Raw genomic sequence first — 16,128 nt, forward strand, 5'->3', positions numbered from 1 at the left:
TCACTGGGAGAGCTCTCCCCTCACTCCCCATTCCCCATTCCCCCCACGCCCTCTCACTGAGAGAGCTCTCCCCTCACTCCCCATTCCCCATTCCCCCCGAGCCCTCTCACTGAGAGAGCTCTCCCCCCATTCCCCATTCCCCATTCCCCCCGCACCCACTCACTGAGAGAGCTCTCCCCCCATTCCCCATTCCCCCCACACCCTCTCACTGAGAGAGCTCTCCCCCCATTCCCCATTCCCCATGCGCCCTCTCACTGAGAGAGCTCTCCCCCCATTCCCCATTCCCCCGCGCCCTCTCACTGAGAGAGCTCTCCCCCCACTCCCCATTCCCCATTCCCCTCGCGCCCTCTCACTGAGAGAGCTCTCCCCCCATTCCCCATTCCCCATTCCCCATTCCACCCGCTCCCTCTCACTGAGAGAGCTCTCCCCTCACTCCCCATTCCCCATTCCCCCCGCGCCCTCTCACTGAGAGAGCTCTCCCCTCAATCCCCATTTCCCATTCCCCTCGCGCCCTCTCACTGAGAGAGCTCTCCCCCCATTCCCCATTCCCCATTCCCCATTCCCCTCGCGCCCTCTCACTGAGAGAGCTCTCCCCCCATTCCCCATTCCCCATTCCCCCCATGCCCTCTCACTGGGAGAGCTCTCCCCCCATTCCCCATTCCTCATTCCCCCCGTGCCCTCTCACTGGGAGAGCTCTCCCCCCATTCCCCATTCCCCATTCCTCATTCCCCCCGCGCCCTCTCACTGAGAGAGCTCTCCCCCCATTCCCCATTCCTCCCGCGCCCTCTCACTGAGAGAGCTCTCCCCCCATTCCCCATTCCCCCCGCGCCCTCTCACTGGGAGAGCTCTCCCCCCATTCCCCATTCCCCATTCCCCATTCCCCCTGCGCCCTCTCACTGAGAGAGCTCTCCACCCACTCCCCATTCCCCATTTCCCCCAAGCCCTCTCACTGAGAGAGCTCTCCCCTCACTCCCCATTCCCCATTCCCCCCGCGCCCTCTCACTGAGAGAGCTCTCCCCGCATTCCCCATTCCCCATTCCCCCCGCGCCCTCTCACTGGGAGAGCTCTCCCCTCACTCCCCATTCCCCATTCCCCCCGAGCCCTCTCACTGAGAGAGCTCTCCCCCCATTCCCCATTCCCCATTCCCCCCGTGCCCTCTCACTGAGAGAGTTCTCCCCCATTCCCCATTCCCCATTCCCCTGCGCCCTCTCACTAAGAGAGCTCACCCCCCACTCCCATTCCCCATTCCCCCCGGGCCCTCTCACTGAGAGAGCTCTCCCCCATTCCCCATTACCCCCGCGCCCTCTCACTGAGAGAGCTCTCCCCCATTCCCATTCCCCATTCCCCCCGCACCCTCTCACTGAGAGAGCTCTCCCCCCATTCCCCATTCCCCCCGCGCCCTCTCACTGAGAGAGCTCTCCCCCATTCCCCATTCCCCCCGCGCCCTCTCACTGAGAGAGCTCTCCCCCCATTCCCCATTCCCCCCGCACCCTCTCACTGAGAGAGCTCTCCCCCCCACTCCCCATTCCCCATTCCGCCCGCGCCCTCTCACTGTGAGAGCTCTCCCCCCACTCCCCATTCCCCCCGCGCCCTCTCACTGAGAGAGCTCTCCCCCATTCCCCATTCCCCATTCCCCCCGCGCCCTCTCACTGAGAGAGCTCTCCCCCATTCCCCATTCCCCATTCCCCCCGCGCACTCTCACTGAGAGAGCTCTCCCCCCACTCCCCATTCCCCCCGCGCCCTCTCACTGAGAGAGCTCTCCCCCATTCCCCATTCCCCATTCCCCCCCGCGCACTCTCACTGAGAGAGCTCTCCCCCATTCCCCATTCCCCATTCCCCCCGCGCACTCTCACTGAGAGCGCTCTCCCCTCACTCCCCATTCCCCATTCCCACTGCACCCTCTCACTGAGAGAGCTCTCCCCCCACTCCCCATTCCCCATTCCCCCCGCGCCCTCTCACTGAGGGAGCTCTCCCCTCACTCCCCATTCCCCATTCCCCCCGCGCCCTCTCACTGAGAGAGCTCTCCCCCCATTCCCCATTCCCCATTCCCCCCGCGCCCTCTCACTGAGAGAGCTCACCCCTCACTCCCCATTCCCCATTCCCCCCGCTCCCTCTCACTGAGAGAGCTCTCCCCCCATTCCCCATTCCCCATTCCCCCGCGCCCTCTCACTGAGAGAGCTCTACCCCCATTCCCCATTCCCCATTCCCCCCGCGCCCTCTCACTGAGAGAGCTCTCCTCCATTCCCCATTCCCCATTCCCCCCGAGCCCTCTCACTGAGAGAGCTCTCCTCCATTCCCCATTCCCCATTCCACCCGAGCCCTCTCACTGAGAGAGCTCTCCCCTCACTCCCCATTCCCCATTCCCCCCATGCCCTCTCACTGAGAGAGCTCTCCCCCCATTCCCCATTCCCCATTCCCCTGCGCCCTCTCACTGAGAAAGCTCTCCCCCACTCCCCATTCCCCATTCTCCCCGCGCCCTCTCACTGAGAGAGCTCTCCCCTCACTCCCCATTCCCCATTCCCCCCGCGCCCTCTCACTGAGAGAGCTCTCCCCTCATTCCCCATTCCCCATTCCCCTGCGCCCTCTCACTGAGAGAGCTCTCCCCTCACACCCCATTCCCCATTCCCCCCGCGCCCTCTCACTGAGAGAGCTCTCCCCCCACTCCCATTCCCCATTTCCCCCGCGCCCTCTCACTGAGAGCGCTCTCCCCTTGCTCCCCATTCCCCACTCCCCATGCGCCCTCTCACTGAGAGAGCTCTCCCCCCATTCCCCATTCCCCATTCCCCCCACGCCCTCTCACTGAGAGAGCTCTCCCCCCATTCCCCATTCCCCATTCCCCCCGCTCCCTCTCACTGAGAGAGCTCTCCCCCCATTCCCCATTCCCCATTCCCCCCACGCCCTCTCACTGAGAGAGCTCTGCCCCCATTCCCCATTCCCCATTCCCCCCACGCCCTCTCACTGAGAGACCTTCTGGTCTGTAATTGGGACCAGCAGGACCAATAACTGAACCCGGCACAGAGAGAGAGAGGGAGAAAGAGAAAGAGACAGGGAGAGAGAGACAGAAACAGACAGAGAGAGAGAGAGAGGGAGAGGCAGAGAGTGAGGGAGCGAGAGAGGGAGAGACAGAGAGCGCGAGAGAGAGAGACAGAGAGACAGAGAGAGAGGTGGAGAGACAGAGAGAGGGAGAGAAAGAGAGAGAGGGAGAAAGAGAAAGAGACAGAGAGAGAGAGACAGAAAGAGACAGAGAGAAGGAGAGAGAGAGAGAGGGAGAGACAGAGAGACACCAAAAAATCGTACAGATGGGCCAAAAACGACACGGAAATATACCAGAAAGCAATTAGCAATGAATCAACTCAAGCTCTCTTGGACACCTTTCTGGATAACATATACACTCACAATAAAGAAGGCGTAAACAAGGTCAAACTTGAAAGCTCGCAAGAACAAACCCAAAACAAAAAACTATGAAAAATGGTTTGACCATGATTGCCATAACATGAGGAAAAAACTTAGAAAAATATCAAACCAAAAACACAGACATCCAGAAAACGAGGAATTACGCCTTACTTATTGTCAGACACTAACACAATACAGAAACACACTCAGAACCAAAAAAGAGCAATATATTAAGAATACACTCAGCTCCATTGAGGAATCCATTGATTCCAATTGCTTCTGGGACAACTGGAATACAGTACACAAAAAACAACACGACGAATTGGCCATTCAAAATGGAGACACATGGGAAAACCACTTTGAAAAATTATACCAGAAAAACACACTAAGGCCAGAGCAACACCAAATATGCAAAAAACTGGAAAAGCTCGAAATGGCCATAAAAGATAACCAAAACCCGCTAGACTCCATAATAACAGAAAAAGAACTTTTTGAAAAACTCAAGGACCTGCGACCAGGAAAAGCTTGCGGGGCAGACGGCATACTAAGCGAGATGATTAAACACACAGACGATAAAATGAAACTGGCTATCCTAAAACTCTTCAACTTGGTTCTGAGTGTCGGTTACTTCCCTGATATCTGGAACAAAGGACTCATAACGCCCATATACAAGAGTGGGGACAAAGTCAACCCAAATAACTATCGAGGCATCTGTGTAAACAGTAACCTGGGGAAGGTATTCTGTAGTATCATAAACAAAAGACTTATAAACTTCCTTGAGGAGCACAATGTCTTGAGTAAAAGCCAAATTGGATTCCTGCCAAACTATAGAACATCAGATCATATCTTCACCCTACAGACCCTAATTGACAAACACATTCATCAAAACAAAAGCAAAATCTACGCATGCTTTATAGATTTCCAGAAGGCTTTCGATTCCATCTGGCATGACGGTTTATTCCTGAAACTTATCGAAAGCGGGGTAGGGGGAAAAACATATGATGTAATTAAATCAATGTATACAAACAACAAATGTGCAGTTAAAATTGGAGACAAACAAACAAAATACTTCCCACAGGGGCGGGGGGTGACGCAGGGCTCGCCAATCTCACTGACACTCTTTAATATTTACATAAATGAATTGGCAAAACTACTTGAACAATCTACAGCACCCGGCCTCACCCTATGTGAATCCAAGGTTAAATTCCTCCTCTATGCAGATGACCTGGTTCTGCTGTCACCAACTAAGGAGGGTCTACAGCAGAACCTGGATCTGCTGGAGTCGTACTGCCAGACTTGGGCCCTGACAATAAATCCCCAAAAAACCAAAGTCCTTGTGTTCCAGCAAAGATCCAGACATCAGGGACCCAAAATAAATTTCACACTAGGAACAACCAAAATTGAACAAACCACTAACTACACATACTTGGGCTTAAAAATCAGTTCTACGGGAAATTTCAAACTGGCTGTGAATGAACTGAAAGAGAAAGCAAGAAGGGCTTTCTATGCCATTAAAAAATCAATCCAAATAGAAATCCCAATTAGCATTTGGCTCAAAATTTTCAAATCAGTAATTGAACCAATTGCACTCTATGGCAGTGAGGTGTGGGGACCGCTAACACAACAAGAATTTGCAAAATGGGACAAACACCCAATTGAGATCCTACATGCAGAATTCTGTAAAAGTATCCTCCGGACTCAAAGGAAAACCGTAAACAATGCATGCAGGGCAGAACTAGGCCAATATCCATTAATAGTCACTATCCAAAAAAGAGCCACCAAATTTTGGAAACACTTAGAAATGAGCAACCCCCAATGCTATCATTACGAAGCCCTGAAATGCCAAGAGAGGACCATAAAGAAGAATACCCTCAGTCAACTAGTCCTGGGACTCAGTGAAGTAACTACTAACACTACTAACAATAACCAGCCCCAGGACAGTGACAGCGTAACACAAAGAATTCGACCCAACACAATCGTCGCTAAGCAAAAGGAAAAATATCTGTCATATTGGGTAGAAACAACAAAAACCCAAAGCAAACTCAATTGCTACTTGGCCCTAAACAGACAATACAACATGGCTGATTACCTGACCATGGTAAAGGATAGCAAACTGAGAAAAACTTTGACAATGTACAGACTTAGTGAACATAACCTGGCGATCGAAAAAGGTAGACACAGGCAAACCCGGCTACCAAGAGAGGACAGGATATGCTCTCACTGCAGTCAGGGAGTGGTGGAGACAGAGATGCACTTCCTCACAGCTTGTAGAAAATATCAGGGCATAAGGGAGAATTTCTACCAAAAATTCACAAAAATATGCCCGGAATTCAGAAATTTGAATGATGACCAAAAACTCCATACCTACTAGGGGAAGAGAGAAATTGTGTAACACTAGCGGCACACTATGTTACAGCTTGCCATAAACAGAGGGACAACCACTAAATATAAGAAAAGATACATAGATACATAGATACATAGAAGATAGGAGCAGGAGTAGGCCATTCGGCCCTTCGTGCCTGCTCCGCCATTTAATGAGATCATGGCTGATCCTTTAATTCAGTATCCCGTCCCCGCCTTCTCTCCGTAACCCTTAACCCCTTTTGCCCGTAGAAATATATCTAATTCCCTCTTAAATATATTTAATGAGCTGGCGTACACTGCCCTCTGTGGCAATGAGTTCCACAGGTTCACCACTCTCTGAGTGAAGAAATTCCCCCTCATCTCTGCCCTAAATGGTTTAGCCCTTATCCTTAAATTATGTCCTCTAGTTCTGTTTTCACCCGCCAAGGGAAACATTCCTTCTGCATCCAGTCTGTCTAGACCTGTCAGAATTTTATACACTTCTATGAGGTCCCCTCTCAATCTTCTAAACTCCAGTGTGTACATCCCTAAACTACATAGTCTCTCCTCATAGGTCATTCCCGCCATTCCTGGTATCAGCCTGGTGAATCGCCGCTGCACCCCCTCCATGGCAAGAACATCCTTCCTCAGATGAGGCGACCAAAACTGTACACAGTACTCGAGGTGTGGTCTCACCAGTGCCCTGTACAGCTGCAGCAAGGTATCCCTGTTCCTGTATTCTAACCCTTTTGCTATGAAGGCCAGCATACCGTTTGCCTTCTTGACCGCCTGTTGCACCTGCATGCTCGCCTTCAGTGACTGGTGTACAAGAACACCCAGGTCTCTCTGTACTTCCCCCTCTCCCAATCTATTGCCATTTAAATAATAATTTGCCCTCCCGTTCCTGCACCCAAGGTGGATAACTTCGCACTTGTCCACATTATAGTGCATCTGCCATTTATCCGCCCAATCGCCCAGTCTGTCCAAATCGCTCTGGAGCTTCCTGGTCTCTTCCTCTGAGCCCACCCCACCTCCTAGTTTAGTGTCGTCTGCAAATTTGGAAATGCTGCATCCGACTCCCTGATCCAGGTCATTAATGTAAATTGTGAACAGCTGGGGGCCCAGGACAGATCCCTGTGGTACCCCACTTGTTACTGCCTGCCATTCAGAAAATGAGCCGTTTATTCCAACTCTCTGTTTTCTATCTGACAGCCAGTTCCCTATCCACGCCAAAACTTTCCCCTTTATCCCATGAGCCTCAATTTTCCATGCTAATCTTTTATGTGGGACCTTATCGAAGGCCTTTTGGAAGTCCAGGTACACCACATCTACTGGCTCTCCCCCATCTATTCTACCAGTTACTCCCTCAAAAAATTCCAATAGATTAGTCAAGCACGATTTACCCTTTGTAAATCCATGTTGACTCTGTCCTATCCTGTCCCCATTTGCTAAGTGCTCCGCTATTTCATCCTTAATGATGGACTCCAGCATTTTGCCCACAACTGATGTAAGGCTTACAGGTCTGTAATTACCTGCTTTTTCCCTACCCCCCTTTTTGAATAGTGGGGTAACGTTAGCTACCCTCCAATCCATCGGCACTGTTCCCGAGTCTAATGAATTCTGAAAAATCATCCTTAGTGCATCCGCTATCTCTAGGGCCACCTCCTTCAGTACCCTAGGATGCATGTTATCAGGCCCTGGGGATTTGTCCACCTTCAATCCCTTTAGCTTCCTTAACACCATATTCTTAGAGATATTGATTTGCGTCAGTTCCTCCTTTGCCAATGTCCCTATTTTTCCCGATATCCCAGGGAGGTTTTTTGTGTCTTCCTTCGTAAAGACTGACCCAAAGTATGCATTTAGTTGATCTGCCATTTCCTTATTTCCCATTATATATTCCCCCGTATCTGACTGCAATGGACCAACTTTGGTTTTCACCAGTCTTTTCCTTTTGATATATTTATAAAAGCTTTTGGAGTTAGTTTTTATATTTTCCGCCAGCTTGTTTTCGTAAGCTATTTTGCCCCTCTTGATCATGCCCTTTGCCCTCCTTTGCTCTATCTTAAACTGTTCCCAATCTTCCGCTCTGGCGCTTTTTTTGGCTATTTTATACGCCCTATCTTTGGATTTTATGCTGTCTCTAATTTCCCCTGTTATCCACGGTTGAGTCACCTTTTTAGATTTCCTTTTATGCCAGATTGGTATAAACAATTTTTGCAATTTTGTCATTCTATCTTTAAATGTTTGCCATTGTTTATCTACCTCCAGTCCTCTCAGGAACGTTGTCCAATCAGACCTACTCAGTTCCCGTCTCATGGCATCATAATTCCCCTTGTTTAAATTCAGGACCTTAGTCTCTGAGTCAATTTCTTCGCTCTCCATTTCGAGTGAGAAATCGATCATGTTATGATCGCTCTGACCCAAGGGTCCCCGTACAACAAGATTACTGATTAGTCCCTTCTCATTGCACAGTACCCAGTCCAATATAGCCTGTTCCCGAGTTGGTTCCTCGACATATTGATCCAGATAACCATCCCTTAAACACTCAAGGAATTCCTCCTCCTCATTATTTTTACTGATTAGGCTAGTCCAATCTATATGTAAGTTAAAGTCACCTATGATGACAGCTGTGCTCTTATTGCACGCTTCTCTAATTTCCCTCGTATATATAAATTATATAAAGAGTATAAAGAGTATATATAAATTATATAAAAGTATATTTATACACTCAGGGATATATCTGTTTATACACTGTATGGATAGATCTGTATTTTTGTGAACAAACATGAATGTTTTTCGATGCTTTGGCAACATAAGATGTAACTTGTCATGCCAATAAAGCGATTTGAATTGAATTGAATTGAATTGAGAGAGAGAGGGAGACAGAGAGAGAGAGAGAGGGAGAGGCAGAGAGCGAGAGAGAGAGAGACAGAGAAACAGAGAGAGAGGTGGAGAGACAGAGAGAGGGAGAGGCAGAGAGAGAGAGAGAGAGGGGGAGAGAAAGAGAGAGTGAGAGAGAGAGAGAGGGAGGAGGGGAGAAGGGAAGGGGGAGAGGGGGAGATAGGGAGGGGGAGAGAGAGGGAGAGAGAGAGAGGGGAAGGGGGAGAGAGAGAGAGGGAGGAGGGGGAGGGGGAGAGAGAGGGAGGGGGAGGGGGGGGAGGGGGAGAGAGAGGGAGGGGGAGGGGGGGAGGGGGAGAGAGAGGGAGGGGGAGGGGGAGGGGGAGAGGGGGAGGGGGAGAGAGAGGGAGCGTCTCAAGGAGAAGCGGAAAGAAAGAAGAAAATGATCGACAGAAATCAAGACAGCGTGAGGAAATTGAGAGAGAGAGTGGGAAAGGAGAGAAGGTAAAAGACTGGAAAAGGAGATGATGAGTGACTTGGAAAGGAGAGAGAAAAACTGGGAATGGAGAGAACGAGAGAGAGAAATTGGGAATGGAGAAGGTGAGAGACTGGGAATGAAGAGAAGGTAAGAGAGAGACTGGGAAGAGATGAGAGCGTGAGAGCCTGAGGGAATGGAGTATGGGGAAAATCTGGGGGATTGGAGCGAGGGAAATGGGCAGATTCAAGAGAGAGAGGGAGAAAGGTATGGGAGACCCAGGACAGCCTGCAGCAGATTAACGGATTAAAGCGAGAACAGGAGACTGGAGAGACAGAGAGAGATAGGGTCAGTTAAAAAGCAGCAAGAGAAAGATTGCAGGGCCAGGGGAGGAGCGAGGACTGGTGGATAGAGAGCTGCTGATAGACTGGGCTCTGGCCCAGAGGGAGGGCAGGGAGCACGGGAACACCGGAGCAGAGACTGGCGAAGAGGAGGAGACTGGGATCCCAGTGAAGGGGATGTGTGTCTGGGTCTGGGTGGGTGTGTGTCTGGATCTGGGTCTTGGTCTGGGTGAGGTGTGTGTGTGAGTTTGTGTCTGGGTGTGTGGCTGGGTGAGGTGTGTGTCTGGGTCTGGGTGTGTGTCTGGGTTTGGGTGGACGTGTGTCTGGGTCTGGGTGAGGTGTGTGTCTGGGTCTGTGTCTGGGTGAGGTGTGTGTCTGGGTTTGTGTCTGGGTGCGTGTCTGGGTCTGTGTTTGGGTCTGGGTGTGTCTGGGTCTGGGTGAGGTGTGTGTCTGGGTCTGGGTTTGTCTGGGTCTGGGCAAGGTGTGTGTCTGGGTGTGTGTCTGGGTCTGGGTGTGTGTCTGAATCTGTGTGGGATTTATGTCTGGGCATGTGTCTGGGTCTGGATCTGGTCTGTGTCTGCGCCTGGGTCTGGGTGGGATGTGGGACTGGGTCTGGGTGGGATGTATGTCTGGGTGTGGGTGTGGGTCTGGCCAAGGTGGGGTGTGTGTTTGGGTGTGTGTCTGCATCTGGGTCTGGGTGGGATGTGGGTCTGTGTCTGGGTTCGATGTGTGTCTGGGTCTGTGTTTGGTCTGTGTCTGTGTGGGGTTTGTGTCTGGGTCTGGTCAGGGTGGGGTATGTGTCTGGGTCTGGTCAGGGTGGGGTCTGGGTCTGGTCAGGGTGGGGTCTGGGTCTGGTCAGCGTGGGGTTTGTGTCTGGGTCTGGTCAGGTTGGGGTCTGGTTCTGGGTCTGGTCAGGGTGGGGTGTGTGTCTGGGTTTGTGTCTGGGTCTGGTCAGGGTGGGGTCTGTGTGGGGTTTGTGTCTGTGTGGGGTATGTGCCAGGGTGGGGTCTGGGTCTGGTCAGGGTCTGTGTCTGTGTCTGGGTCTGGGTCTGGTCAGGGTCTGGGTCTGGGTCTGGTCAGGGTGGGGTCTGGGTCAGGGTCTGTGTCTGGGTCTGGTCAGGGTCTGGTCAGGGTCAGGGTCTGTGTCAGGGTCTGGGTCTGTGTCTGGGTCTGGTCAGGGTGGGGTCTGGGTCTGGGTCTGGTCAGGGTCTGGGTCTGGGTTTGGTCAGGGTCTGGGTCTGGGTCTGGTCAGGGTCTGTGTCTGTGTCTGGGTCTGGGTCTGGGTTTGGTCAGGGTCTGGGTCTGGTCTGGGTCAGGGTGTGGGTCTGGGTCTGGTCAGGGTCAGGGTCTGGGTTTGGTCAGGGTCAGGGTCTGTGTCTGGGTCAGGGTCTGGTCTGGGTCTAGTCAGGGTCTAGTCAGGGTCTGGGTCAGGGTCTGGTCTGGGTCTGGGTCTGGGTCTGGGTTTGGTCAGGGTCAGGGTCTGTGTCTGGGTCAGGGTCTGGTCTGGGTCAGGGTCTGTGTCTGGGTCAGGGTCTGTGTCTGGGTCAGGGTCTGGGTCTGATTCTAGTCAGTGTCTGGGTCAGGGTCTGCTCTGGGTCTGGGTCTGGTCTGGGTCTGGGTCAGGGTCTGTGTCTGGGTCAGGGTCTGGTCAGGGTCTGGTCAGGGTCAGGGTCTGTGTCAGGGTCTGGGTTGGGTCAGGGTCTGCTCTGGGTCTGTTTCTGGTCTGGGTCAGGGTCTGGGTTTGGTCAGGGTCGGGGTCTGTGTCTGGGTCAGGGTCTGGTCTGGGTCAGTGTCTGGGTCTGGGTCTGGGTCTGGTCTGGGTCTGGGTCTGGTCTGGGTCTGGGTCAGGGTCTGGGTCTGGGTTTGGTCAGGATCAGGGTCTGTGTCTGGGTCAGGGTCTGGTCTGGGTCAGGGTCTGTGTCTGGGTCAGGGTCAGGGTCTGGGTCTGATTCTAGTCAGTGTCTGGGTCAGGGTCTGCTCTGGGTCTGGGTCTGGTCTGGGTCTGGGTCAGGGTCTGTGTCTGGGTCAGGGTCTGGTCAGGGTCTGGTCAGGGTCAGGGTCTGTGTCAGGGTCTGGGTTGGGTCAGGGTCTGCTCTGGGTCTGGGTCTGGTCTGGGTCTGGGTCAGGGTCTGGGTCTGGGTTTGGTCAGGATCAGGGTCTGTGTCTGGGTCAGGGTCTGGTCTGGGTCAGGGTCTGTGTCTGGGTCAGGGTCTGGGTCTGATTCTAGTCAGTGTCTTGGTCAGGGTCTGCTCTGGGTCTGGGTCTGGTCTGGGTCTGGGTCAGGGTCTGTGTCTGGGTCAGGGTCTGGTCAGGGTCTGGTCAGGGTCAGGGTCTGGGTCAGGGTCTGCTCTGGGTCTGGGTCTGGTCTGGGTCAGGGTCTGGGTTTGGTCAGGGTCGGGGTCTGTGTCTGGGTCAGGGTCTGGTCTGGGTCAGTGTCTGGGTCTGGGTCTGGGTCTGGTCTGGGTCTGGGTCTGGTCTGGGTCAGGGTCTGTGTCTGGGTCAGGGTCTGTGTCTGGGTCAGGGTCAGGGTCTGGGTCTGGTTCTAGTCAGGGTCTGGGTCAGGGTCTGCTCTGGGTCTGGGTCTGGTCTGGGTCAGGGTCTGTGTCTGGGTCAGGGTCTGGTCAGGGTCTGGTCAGGGTCAGGGTCTGTGTCAGGGTCTGGGTTTGGTCAGGGTCTGGGTCAGGGTCTGCTCTGGGTCTGGGTCTGGTCTGGGTCTGGGTCTGGGTTTGGTCAGGGTCGGGGTCTGTGTCTGGGTCAGGGTCTGGTCTGGGTCAGTGTCTGGGTCTGTGTCTGGGTCTGGTCAGGGTATGTGTCTGGGTCTGGTCAGGGTGTGGTCTGGGTCTGGTCAGGGTGGGGTCTGGGTCTGGTCAGCGTGGGGTTTGTGTCTGGGTCTGGTCAGGTTGGGGTCTGGTTCTGGGTCTGGTCAGGGTGGGGTATGTGTCTGGGTCTGGTCAGGGTGGGGTCTGTGTGGGGTTTGTGTCTGTGTGGGGTATGTGTCAGGGTGGGGTCTGGGTCTGGTCAGGGTCTGTGTCTGGGTCTGGTCAGGGTCTGGGTCTGGGTCTGGTCAGGGTCTGGTCAGGGTGGGGTCTGGGTCAGGGTCTGTGTCTGGGTCTGGTCAGGGTCTGGTCAGGGTCAGGGTCTGTGTCAGGGTCTGGGTCTGTGTCTGGGTCTGGTCAGGGTGGGGTCTGGGTCTGGTCAGGGTCTGGGTCTGGGTTTGGTCAGGGTCTGGGTCTGGGTCTGGCCAGGGTCTGTGTCTGGGTCTGGGTTTGGTCAGGGTCTGGGTGTGGGTCTGGGTCTGGTCAGGGTCTGGTCTGGGTCAGGGTCTGGGTTTGGTCAGGGTCAGGGTCTGTGTCTGGGTCAGGGTCTGGTCTGGGTCTAGTCAGGGTCTAGTCAGGGTCTGGGTCAGGGTCTGGTCTGGGTCTGGGTCTGGTCTGGGTCAGGGTCTGGGTCTGGGTTTGGTCAGGGTCAGGGTCTGTGTCTGGGTCAGGGTCTGGTCTGGGTCAGGGTCTGTGTCTGGGTCAGGGTCTGTGTCTGGGTCAGGGTCAGGGTCTGGGTCTGGTTCTAGTCAGGGTCTGGGTCAGGGTCTGCTCTGGGTCTGGGTCTGGGTCTGGTCTGGGTCTGGGTCTGTGTCTGGGTCAGGGTCTGGTCAGGGTCAGGGTCTGTGTCAGGGTCTGGGTTTGGTCAGGGTCTGGGTCAGGGTCTGCTCTGGGTCTGGTCTGGGTCTGGGTCTGGGTTTGGTCAGGGTCGGGGTCTGTGTCTGGGTCAGGGTCTGGTCTGGGTCAGTGTCTGGGTCTGGTCAGGGTCTGGGTCGGGTCTGGGTCTGGTCAGGGTCTGGGTCAGGGTCTGGGTCTGGTCAGGGTCAGGGTCAGGGTCTGGGTCTGGGTGTGTGTCAGGGTCTGGGTTTGGTCAGGGTCTGGGTCAGGGTCTGCTCTGGGTCTGGGTCTGGTCTGGGTCTGGGTCTGGGTTTGGTCAGGGTCGGGGTCTGTGTCTGGGTCAGGGTCTGGTCTGGGTCAGTGTCTGGGTCTGGTCAGGGTCTGGGTCAGTGTCTGGGTCAGGGTTTGGGCCTGTGTCTGGGTCTGGTCAGGGTCAGGGTCGGGGTCTGTGTCTGGGTCAGGGTCTGTGTCTGGGTAGGGTCAGGGTCGGGGTCTGTGTCTGGGTCAGGGTCGGGGTCTGTGTCTGGGTCAGGGTCTGGTCTGGGTCAGTGTCTGGGTCTGGTCATGGTCAGGGTCAGGGTCAGGGTCTGGGTGTGAGTCTCTCCGGGTGCCGGATCAGCCCTTTAATCGGGCGATTCTCTGCTGGGTCCCTGGACCGGGATCATTCCCCATTGAACATCCAGCAATTGGTTTAATAGAAAGTAGATCCGGCTCTGATCACCTGTCTGGTATAAAAGATCCGCTCCTCATCCCTGGTCTCGTCAGTCAGTGAGTAACTGGTGAGGTGATAACCAGCCTAGCTCTCCTGGGCAAGAACTGTCAGACTTGGCTGGCGGCGAGCCCTGGTGCCTCTGAGGGGGACAGACTGTGATTGGCAGCGAGCAGGAGTGAGTTACAGAGAATGATGGAATGTGACTGTGGAGGCAGAGAGTTTGTCCATTTCGTTTCCTTTAACTCTTCGCCGAACTTGTGTTTGATGTTATTTCCAGTCGGGTGCGGGGGTCGGTCCAGGGGGATGTGACCGTGTCTCGGGCACAGCCGCTCTCTGGGTCAGTCTCTGGTCTTGGGATCTCGCTGGGGATTCTCCAGGGACTGTTCCCCCTTTCCATCATCCCCTGGGACTCGGGCACTGCTCTTAATATTATCCAGGGTTCATTTAATTATATGTATTTAAAATACCGGTTGCATCTCCCCAAGGTCGCGAGTGTCTGTTTTAATCTAGTCCGTTCCTGGGGAACCGGCGCTAGGCAGAGGTGCCAGGGCGCAGTCTGTCCCGTCCCCAATATGCGGCAAGTGTATTGTTGGTGGTCTGTCTGCACTTGGGTCGGTGTGTCTGCTTTGGGGGGTAGTCTGTCTGCACTAGGGGGAGAGGAGGTCAGTGTGTCTGCATTGGGGGTAGTCTGTCTGCATTGGGGGAGAGGGGGGGGGTCGGTGTGTCTGCACTGGGGAGTCTGTGCACTAGGAGGGGGGGAGAGGGGGGGTCGGTGTGTCTGCATTGGGGAGTCTGTGCACTAGGGGGGGAGAGGGGGGGGTCGGTGTGTCTGCACTGGGGAGTCTGTGCACTAGGGGGGGAGAGGGGGGTCGGTGTGTCTGCATTGGGGAGTCTGTGCACTAGGGGGGGAGAGGGGGGGGTCGGTGTGTCTGCACTGGGGAGTCTGTGCACTAGGGGGGGAGAGGGGGGTTGGTGTGTCTGCATTGGGGGAGTCTGTCTGCACTGGGGGAGAGGGGGGTCGGTGTCTGCACTGGCGGGGGGGGGGGGTGTCTGCAACGGGGGTCCTGGTTCTGTTTTCTTTCTGGAGCTGGTCACCAATGCGTGTTATAATTGATGTCCATCCTCGGTCTCCCCTCTGACCTGGGCTCCAGTTCCTGTGGTTGTTGCCCCGGGGGTTTGGGGAGGTGCTGAGGATCTAACCTTACGTGTTATCAGTGTGGAGTTGGGGTGTGGCCAGATGTGCCTTGTATTCGAGGCGATGTGTTGGAATATTACAGTAAGGGCGGCTCCGACACTCGGTGTCTCCAATAGGCGAGGACTCCTGTTAATCTCGGCTTGGTCCGGGGGGGGGGATGCTCGGTGCCTGCATTGAAGCGGACTCATTAACATTCCCGGCACGAAGGCTCTTGTTCCCCGCTCCATTGCCCAGCTCGGTGCTTTGGGCGTGAATTCAGCAACTGCCCCTCGCCTGGTGACCTCAATCTCTCTGGACATTGTCACTTTGGGGCGGCTGGTAGTGATTTACAAATACTTTGAGCCAGGAAAATCCCACGGAAAGCTCCCAGCCTGGGTAGAATTAGTGGGTGAGATGGGGGAAATGGCCATCGACACTCCCCAGTCTCAGCGAAGGGGGTTTCATGGAGTTGGTCCGAAATTTGACCCCTTTTTAGTACATTTTTCTCGGTCGAGCGCCTTTTGGAGCCTTGTGATCCACAGTGTGGATGTCATCGTCTGAGACCCGCTCGCTGCACAGGGGGATCGCCCAGGGGGGATTGGGGACTGTCCACCTGGCCCAGGGGGGAATGGGGACTGTCCACCTGGTCCAGGGGGATCGCCCAGGGGGGATTGGAGACTGTCCACCTGGTCCAGGGGATCGCCCAAGGGGACTGGGAACTGCCCCCCTGGTCCAAGTGGGACTGGGGACCGTCCACCTAGTCCAGGGGGACTGGGAACTATCCACCTGGTCCAGGGGGGTCACCCAGTGGGTGCTGGGGACTGACCACCTGGTCCAGGGGGGTCACCCAGGGGAGACTGGGAACTGTCCACCTGGTCCAGGGGACTGTCCACCTGGTCTGGGGAGTGGATTGCCCAGGGGGGACTGGGGACTGTCCACCTGGTCCAGGGGATCACCCAGGGGGGGACTGGGGACTGTCCATCTGGTCCAGGGGGATTGCCCAGGGGGGGACTGGGGACTGTCCACCTGGTCCAAGGGGATTGCCCAGTATGTACTAGGAACTAGCAACAGAAAATGCTGGAAAAACTCAGCAGGCCAGGCAACATCCATGGAGAGAAATTAGTCAATGTTTTGGGTCAAAACCCTTTATCAAGACTAAAGAAGCACAAGGAATGAAATAGATTGAGGCCAGGCTGGGA

At 54.7% G+C, this 16,128-nt stretch overlaps 1 protein-coding gene across 2 annotated transcripts in view; it reads left to right on the forward strand.

Annotated features, from left to right (window-relative positions):
- Positions 1–16,128, forward strand: part of LOC147120816 (uncharacterized) — a 98,462-nt gene that overhangs the window by 71,618 nt on the left and 10,716 nt on the right. The window contains exon 1 of one of the 2 annotated variants that reach the window (XM_085978944.1): positions 13,798–13,930. The exons of the other annotated variant lie outside the window; for it this stretch is intronic. The gene's annotated coding sequence lies outside the window, so the exon portion shown is untranslated. Of the gene's footprint in view, positions 1–13,797; positions 13,931–16,128 lie in introns of those variants that run through there. 2 annotated transcript variants of the gene reach the window in all.

Source organism: Somniosus microcephalus, chromosome 3, assembly GCF_052327205.1.
Source record: "Somniosus microcephalus isolate GS21.2 chromosome 3, FLI_Smic_1.0, whole genome shotgun sequence".
Classification (NCBI taxonomy): Eukaryota; Metazoa; Chordata; class Chondrichthyes; order Squaliformes; family Somniosidae; genus Somniosus; species Somniosus microcephalus.